Source organism: Microcebus murinus, chromosome 1, assembly GCF_040939455.1.
Source record: "Microcebus murinus isolate Inina chromosome 1, M.murinus_Inina_mat1.0, whole genome shotgun sequence".
Classification (NCBI taxonomy): Eukaryota; Metazoa; Chordata; class Mammalia; order Primates; family Cheirogaleidae; genus Microcebus; species Microcebus murinus.
Window position 1 is genome coordinate 32,700,634 of NC_134104.1, and position 8,844 is coordinate 32,709,477.

The 8,844-nt window shown below is 35.2% G+C and overlaps 1 pseudogene; it reads left to right on the plus strand.

Annotated features, from left to right (window-relative positions):
- Positions 1-4,548: 4,548 nt before the first annotated feature.
- LOC142872791 (ras GTPase-activating protein-binding protein 2 pseudogene) lies at positions 4,549-5,972 on the plus strand (annotated as a pseudogene).
- Positions 5,973-8,844: the final 2,872 nt, after the last annotated feature.

Consider the following 8,844-nt stretch of genomic DNA (forward strand, 5'->3'; position numbering starts at 1 on the left):
CTCTTTTCTCATCTATTGTTATCAATAATCATTTGTCAGAAAGCCAGCAGAATGTACCAAGTACAGACAACTTTCATTTCTGTGTCTCCAAAGAATATCCTTAGCATTGTGAGTGCTCATGATGTTGTAAGGTGGTACTGTTATTTCAGTCTTCTTCCAAATGAAGACTCTGTCTTATATATCTTTGGTGTGTACAGCTGGCTCCACACTTCCAGTGAGTTATCATGTATGCAGAATGGTTTTTGAAAGTTGTAAAGATGCCCATAATTTTTTGAGCTGGAAGGACTTTCCCACAGGCCAAATTTATATTCCCATAACGTAACCCTCATTTCTCATCTCCCTAAGCAGGCCTTCAGGAAAAGATGTTCCTGAAGCCAAATCTACAAGTTATTCATATTTCTACACCATTTGTAACAGGAAATGGCTCCAACACAGCACTTCAATTGTCACCCACAAGGTTGTGTCTTCACGTACTATCTTTGAATCATAATTAATTCTATTCACATTCCTATCTGTTTAGAAGCACTACAATTCTGACCCAGTAGTAATTGAAAATATGTCAATGCAAAGTTCTGAGAGCCAGACTATTCATATTATTCTTTGCATTTCTCTCCTAATAAGAAGATGCTGTTTTTACTGCTACAGCAGGTAAAAACTACAAATGACTCTGGAACGCTAATTTGGCAGTGCTCAGTAACTGATTGAAAGCAGCTCATTCAGGGATTGCGCCAATGCTGGGGAGAGATGAAAAGTCCTGACAATTGTTGTAGTCAGCATTTTGACTCCCTTATTTACAGATAGTGATGATGGTCTTCCTGCATCCTGAGACACATTACTAATGCTTTATGGGAGGAATCCATACAGATGTCTAAGAAGCCCTATCTTGTTTAAAAATCCTTGGCAGGGGTGTGGTAAAGTTCAAGGGCTTTACTATTTTTTATTTTGCCTGCCCTGTCAACTGCTCAAAGGTGAATATTATCCTTAGCAACTTCTTGAGTTTTCTGCATAATAGAGAGCCTTGTGCATAATGGTAAAAGACTTTAAGGAGATTGATAAATTATTACCACGAAGAGTTCCTTCTCCAAAGGTTTTCATGATGAAAGGGTAGAATTGCCCTTTCTGTCATTTGATCCATAAGATATTCCACAGTGCCAACTAATAGCAACCCAAAAGAGGTGATTGAACATCAGCAAAAGGTAGAAATTACAAAAATGCAGTAGGTTTTAAGGTCACTCTACTGTCCCTTAACAATTGAGAATGTGTCAGGGCTAATCTACCTATGAGGAGTTTTTTTCTGCATAACTTTGAAAGGAGATGAACTTGAGCAAGAAGATTTTGGAGTTATGACATTAGCTTTATCATGAATAGGCTTTACATTCTCAGCTTTTAATTTTCCATATTTTATTAGGATATCTCAGAAAATCTCTAGTATAGTTATCTAGTTATCACCACTAGTATAGTTATCTAAATGTACTTTACAATTTAGGGTTTTACCAAATTCTGAATTTAAAAGTGACATATTATTGAACAAAATATGATAAAACATAAATAATTCTATAATTCTTCATAGTTATTAATATATAGAACCATACATCATGGCTAAGATGAACAAAGCATAATGTTTATCAAGGAAAAGGGTAATTAGGAAGTTCATTAAACAAGGTTTGATTTACACATTAAAAACAATAGGGAACATTTCTTGAGCATTTATTCCATTCTGGGCACAGTTCTATATATTCTACACGTATTCACAAATTTAATATCTATAACAAAACTTATGAGATTCAGGCTATTATTTTCCACATTTTACAGACAAGAAAACTGAGCCACATTGTAAATCAGTACTTTAAGGTCAAACTCTTAGTACAAGGAAAAGATGGTGTTAAGAGCCAAGCAGTCTGGTTTTAGAGCATGCTATCTTAATCATTATCCTACAATACCAGTGTTTAATACTAATAATTGCTTTGCTTTTATTGGGAGTATCACTGGATTAAGATCACTAGTGACCATGGATGTTATTAGTTATATATTATATTATGATAATAATTCTGCATAATAGACTGCCCAAAACTTTGATATCATATAACAATAAGCATTTATTATGCATTGGTGGGATTCAGCTGATGTTGCTGGGCTTGGCTGGACTTGGCTGAACTCATTCATTCTTCTGCAGAGTGGTGTTGCTTCATATATTTCTCTACCTACCATCTCTTCTTGCATCTTGTTTACCAACATTCCATTGGTCCAGTGCAAGCCACACTACTAAAGGTATATGGCAATGGGTATAGATACAGGAAGGGGTAAGGAATTGGGCCATTATTTCAATCCACTATAATTAGTGACAAGGAAAGTGAGTTGGGTTGGAAGCCAAATTCTATTCTATTCTATTCTATTCTATTCTATTCTATTCTATTCTATTCTATTCTATTCATTTATTCAGTAAACTCCCTTCATCTTTATATGTAAACACTGTCCTTACATCTAGGGCATACCAAGATAAAATTCAGAGTTGCTCCTTCAAAAAGTTTGTAATCTTATGAATAAGATAAACAAATCAATAATTACAATGCACCATGCTATTGCACAGAATGCTGTCAGATAGCAAAAAGTAGCACTCCAAAGAAGGGTTGTATGGAGAAAAGAGAAAGGGTCAGGATGACTCCCTTAAGACAATATTTGGGCTGGATCCTGAAATACAGGTGGTTTAGATAAGAGATTGAGAATAGCAAATGTGCCTAAAGCATTCTTACATGCAACAGAATGTCAAGAGATGAAGATGTAAGAGTCAGATCATAAAGGGATTTGCATTTCACCCTAAGTAGCCAAAATTTTATCCTAAAGGCAATAGGAAGCTATGAAAGATTTTAAGCAAATTACTAAACTTTGTATCAAAAGTATAAACAATGACTAACAATTTTGTGATGGATACTTTTGAATATAATATATAGGTAAATAAGTGGTATTATAGAGAGGAAAGACTTCTATAATGCCCCTTCATTTTGAAGTCCCCAGGGACACTTTATTTTTGATATCTCAGAATGGCATCAGACCCTGAATGAAATGACATGTGAGATAAATACCAAAGGGTTGAGTTATTTGTATGTGCTGAGAAATGTAACATTCACACAAACCATAAATATTTGAGTCAGCAAAGTTGACATATATTGACTCCCAGTGACCAAAATATGTGGCCATTCAGTGATCATAATCAAAGCTTGCTCTATTAATTTACTGTGAAGTATTAAAATGACAAGGACTACAAAACAGAAGAGATACAGATATGGGAATCAGATCTCTTGGTAAGCATGGAATCAAAACAATGATAGGTACATAAATCAAATGTTGGCAACAAGCAAGGATATCTAATGTTTTTATCTCACAATAAGGTTGGGCTTTCCATTTAGATCAGAAAGACTTGAGGCTTCATGGCTCCAAATCCAAGATCTAGCCTTGCCAGTGGGACATAAATAATTTCATGTCCAATGACTAAGGTACTCTATTCATTTTGTAATTGTTGCCATTTTCCCAAATACTAGTACCCTTTTCCTGTATTTACATGATTGACTGATGCCCCTTCTGTGTGGCACCATATTCTGTAAATATGTTAATATCTTAACCAGGAGCCATCTGGTCAGTCATTAGTCTGCTGATCTATAATCTAATGTTGATTTTATCATTTATCTCTAAAAAAGCCTACTATTTCTTTCATTGACAACATTCCTAGTAAGCTCCATATTGTAGACCCTTAGTACTTAAAAACAAGGACACTATAATGCATAGTCAATAACTATTATATAAACATACATTTGCAGTCAAGTATAAGAAAAAACAGATATTTTTGCTTATTTAATGATGGAGCTTTACTGGTGAGTTTTGACCTACAACAAAAGCATATGTGTTTTCTCAATATTATTTAGGTCAATAAATTCATGAAAACATGCTTTTAATAATTGGAAATTTTAACTTCAAGTAATGCATCTTTCTAATTATATAGCAAAGGGCAACAGATACCTCCAGTTAATCTTTGAAATAGAAAAAAAAAAGAAAAGAATTTGTCCTCTGCTTGCCCATTCTTTTTTCTTGTGTTCTTTATTACCATGAGCAAAATATTTGAGTGAAACAGGATTTTTGTTTATAGATTACTGCCTTCTGTTAATGTTGAGAAACCCTCTCCACTCCTAAAAAATCTTTGATTATATTATGCCTATTATTTTGGCAACAAATGAAGGAAATGGAAATAATCAGTCTCCAAATTGCACACTGATAGGAGGTATACATAGCATCAACTATGAAACAAGATAAGCAACTAAAATAAGGTATTTCATGTACCTATGATATAGAAATCATGCAGAAGGTCCTTGTCGATCACCTCAGTGCCTGGCGCCTGGGAAGAGGTGGTTGTGAGGGGTAATAAGTTCATCACTCTCTGGCTTCAGGTTTATCTTAGGGAGGGGGCAGCAAGCTAGAAGAATCAGCCTTCTGACCTCCATGTGAATTATCCTCCAATGATGCTGTTTATTGATATATTTAACATTGTACAGCAAAGAAATGGTTGTGGAGAAACCCAGTCTGCTGCTTGTATGGCTGGAGTTTGTGAGGAAATGTTATGTGTTGCTGAATAAAGCTCTAGCATATTGACATGAGTTTTATGACAGGAATTCTTCCTGTGTTCATGGTGGAGTAGATGCTAGTGGAAAGTCCCAGGAAGCTGTTTATAGCCAAAGTGGTATGCACCACAAAATATTATCTCTGAACTTTAGTGAATGTCAGACTAAAATTTATCAGATGGATGCTCATGAAGCCCTAAGTGATGAAGTAGTTGTCTGGGTCATGTATTTGCTGTTTAACAGTGGACAACCAGAGAGGAAGTTCATGCAAATCTTTGTTCTGGCCCCTGGAAGGATCTGTTCCACATAAGTTTTATGTCCACAATGATATGTTTCATCATGAAGATGAAGTATGTGGTGATTCTGAATCAGATCTTGATGAAGAATCAGAAGATGAAGTAGAAATGGAACAAGAAGAAAGGTAACCATCTCCTGAACTTGTGTAAGAAAATGCTAACAGCGGTTTCTATGAAGCTCACCCTGTGACTAAGGCTATAGAGGAGCCCTTGAAAGAATCCTCTCATGAACCTGAACTGAAGCCAGAATCTGAAACAAAAACTGAAGAGTTGAAACCACAAGTTGTGGAGAAAAACTTGGAAGAATTAGAGCAGTCTACTCCTCCTCCCCCTGCAGAAGCTGTTTCTCTGCCACAAGAACTACCAAAGCCAAGAGTTGAAGCCAAACCAGAAGTTCAGTCTCAGCTGCCCTCTGTGGATGAACAATGCCTCCAGAACAACCTGGTTTTCTATCCAGAAGACCAAGACTAGGAAGAGGAGATATGGAACAGACTGACTCTGACAACTGTAGAGTAGTTTGCTATTCAGATAGTCATCAACTTTTTTTTGGTAACTTGCCAATTGATATTGATGAAAATGAACCAAAAGAATTCTTCATGAGTTTTGGAAATGTTGTGGAACTTCACATTGATACTAAGGGTGTTGGGGAGAAGCTTCCAAATTTGGGGTTTGTGGCTTTTGCTGAATTTGAACCAGTTCAGTGAATCTTAATTGCAAACCCAATTCTGTTTTGAGGGAAGTTATGTTCGAATGGGAAAGAGAAAAAAAAAAAAAAAAAACAAGAGCTGCAAGAAGGTGACAAACCAAAGGTGGTGGTGATGATTGCAGCATTATTAGGCACAATGATCAAGGTCCAGGTGGTCCACATGCAATAGTGGGTGAAGGAATGATGTGTGATCACGATGGAAGACAACCTCCTCCAAAAGGTGGCAATGCACAGAAACTTGGCTCTTGAAGAGGAACTGGGGAAATGGAAGGCCACTTCACAGGACAGTGTCTCTATAATAGCTCCACTGTTGGCAAAGTCTTGGCAGTGGTACATTATTCATTGTGTTTGCATTCTTGTTAATTTGTTTTGGCTTTGAAATGTGACACAGCTTTTTTGATCATTTCTTTGTTATGAAAAACATCTTTTGGTTATCAGTTAAATTGAGGTAGACACTATTTCCTGAATATTCTCAACAAGATTCACATTGTTAATTTATAAATCTAGACCTGGAGAATTAAAGACTAAGAAATGACCATATCTTAAAATACCTACAATAAAATGAACCTAAAAGGACATGCCCACTGAATTCAGGTTCTTTGAATAAAAAAAAAAATCTGCTACACATTTTAAGTGTTACTGTTTTCTGCCTACTTATGTTGGAAACACAAATAGAGCAATTAGTGCAATTGGAGAATCTTGCCTTTTTTATTGGCTTCCCCCCAAAATACAAACCAACAGAAACTTGTTATGCACTTATCAAAATACACTAATAGGTACTCTGAACTCATTAACATTGACATCTGCAACAGGAGGCAACAGGGGATAAACTCTTTCATCATCTTTATCAGTAGAGAATAGTTTGTGAAATGATAAGAGCATTTTATCTGCTTGCTATGACCAGTGTGTAGACACATAAACCTTAACAAGACTACAAGTATATTCCAGAAAGAAATCATTTAGTTATGGACTAAATAACAAAAATCAGAACTTCAAATACTATGGTCTTGAATATTAGACCAGATTTGGTAGTTCCATATCTAAGATTTTTCTACCTGCTCCTTTTCAGTATAGGGATGGCTGGTTGCTCAACACATTCCATCTCCCCTCTTTCCTTTCATTAAACTGTATACAGTGAAAATTGTCTTTACTGTATTTTTGTTCTCTGATAATGAAATAAGCATGATAGTACCTTCTATTTATACATCATTCCAGTCTTACTGGTAATTTTGTACAATATAGTGTATGGATTGCTGTGCTACAAAGCCAAACAGCTGCAAAATGTTGAAAAATCATTGAAGTGTATAAAAATTGCAGTATTTTTAAAATAAAAAAATTATGCAGAAAATTGCATGCACCCATGAATCAAGTCAGAAAAAGTTTATACCTGTATAGAAATATTGCTGCTTTGTTTTCTTTTCTGTTTTGTTTTGTTTTATTTTACATCTGAGATAAGGATTGAAGAATGGAGGATTACCATGTTTATCAAGATACTTTTGTTTGCAAGTAGTAGAAACAACTCAAACAAACTTAAATAATAAAGATAATTTATTGTGTTTGAGACTGAAAAGTATTTTAAGCAGGGATTTAACCACAATTCAAAAGATATTATCAAGATTTGTCTTCATTTCTTTTAGCATTTCTCAACTTCTCTTCCTGGGTATTTATTTCATTCATTGAAGGCTTCTTTCTCATGATCCAAGATGGATGGGAGTGGCTCCCAAGAAATCATACTTCTGCATTTCTATCCAGCAGAGAAGAGAATTTCTGCCATAATCTCCCAATAAATGCCTTGTGATTCATTTTGATTAAACCAGCTAAACCACAAGCCCACCTGTGAACACTGAACCTGGCAATCTCGTCAGCTTCTTGTGGCATATGGTTGTCATAGAAGCAGGGAGGAGGTGATTAAATTTAAGGTAGTGGACCAAGAGAAAAGGAAGAAATTTTGAGGTTAAAAAAATGGATTTGTACTCTGGTTTTAATATCACATGTATACATTAAAAAATTATTCCTGCTCAAAATTAAACTCATACATTTATAGTCAAATGATTTTTGACAAGCCAAGAACATAAATGGAGAAAGGACTGTCTCTTCTATAAATGGTGTCAGAAGAACTGTATATCTACTTACAGAAGAATGAAATTAGCCTCTTATCTCATATCATATACAAAAATCAACTAAACGGGGATTGAAGACTTAAACACAGACCTGAAACTGTAAAACTGCTAGAAGAAAACAGGGGAAAGCTTCAAGACCTGGTCTGGGCAATGATTTTTTTGACTCCAAAAGCACAGTCAACAAAAACAGAAATAGACAAATGGGATTATATAAAACTAAACAGTTTCTTCATAACAAAGGAAACAATCAGCAGAGTGAAGAGACAACTTATGGAATGGGAGAAAATATTTGCAAACCATACATTTGAAAAGGAATTAATATCCAAAATATAAGAATTCAAACAACTCAATAGAAAACAAACAAACTGATTTAAAAATGGCCACAAGATCTAAATAGACATTTTTCAAGAGAAGACATACAAATGGGCAACAGGTATACAACAAAATTCTCAACATCACTAATCATCAGAGAAATGCAAATTGAAACCATTAGAAGATATCGCTTCACACCTATTAGAAAAGCTATTATCAAAAAGATGAGAGATAACAAGCGCTGCTGAGGATATGGAGAAAAGGAGACCCTTGCACACCATTGGTGGGAATATAAATACAGCTAATATGGAAAACAGTATGGAGGTTCCTCAAGAAATTAAAAATAGAAAGATATATGACATAATCCAGCAATTCCACTACTGGGCATATACTCAAAAGAAATGGAAATCAGTATGTGTAAGCAATATATGCACTCTCATGTTCACTGCAGTGTTATCTGTAACAGCCAAGCTATGGAATCAACTTAAGTGTTCATCAATGAATGAATGCATAAAGTACTTGTGATACACACACACACACACACACACACACACACACACACATAGAAATACTATTCTGCCTTAAAAAAGAAGGAAATCCTGTCATTTGTGACCACATGGATGAACCTGGAGATTAAGTGAAATAAATAAGTCACAGAAAGACAAATACTGCATCATCCCACTTATATGTGAAATCTAAAAAAGTTTACACTCCCAGGAGTAGAGAGTAGAATGGTGGTTACTAGGGGTTAGAATGGAGTGGGAGGTGGGAGGGTAGGTAGATGTTGGTCAAAGAACAATTTT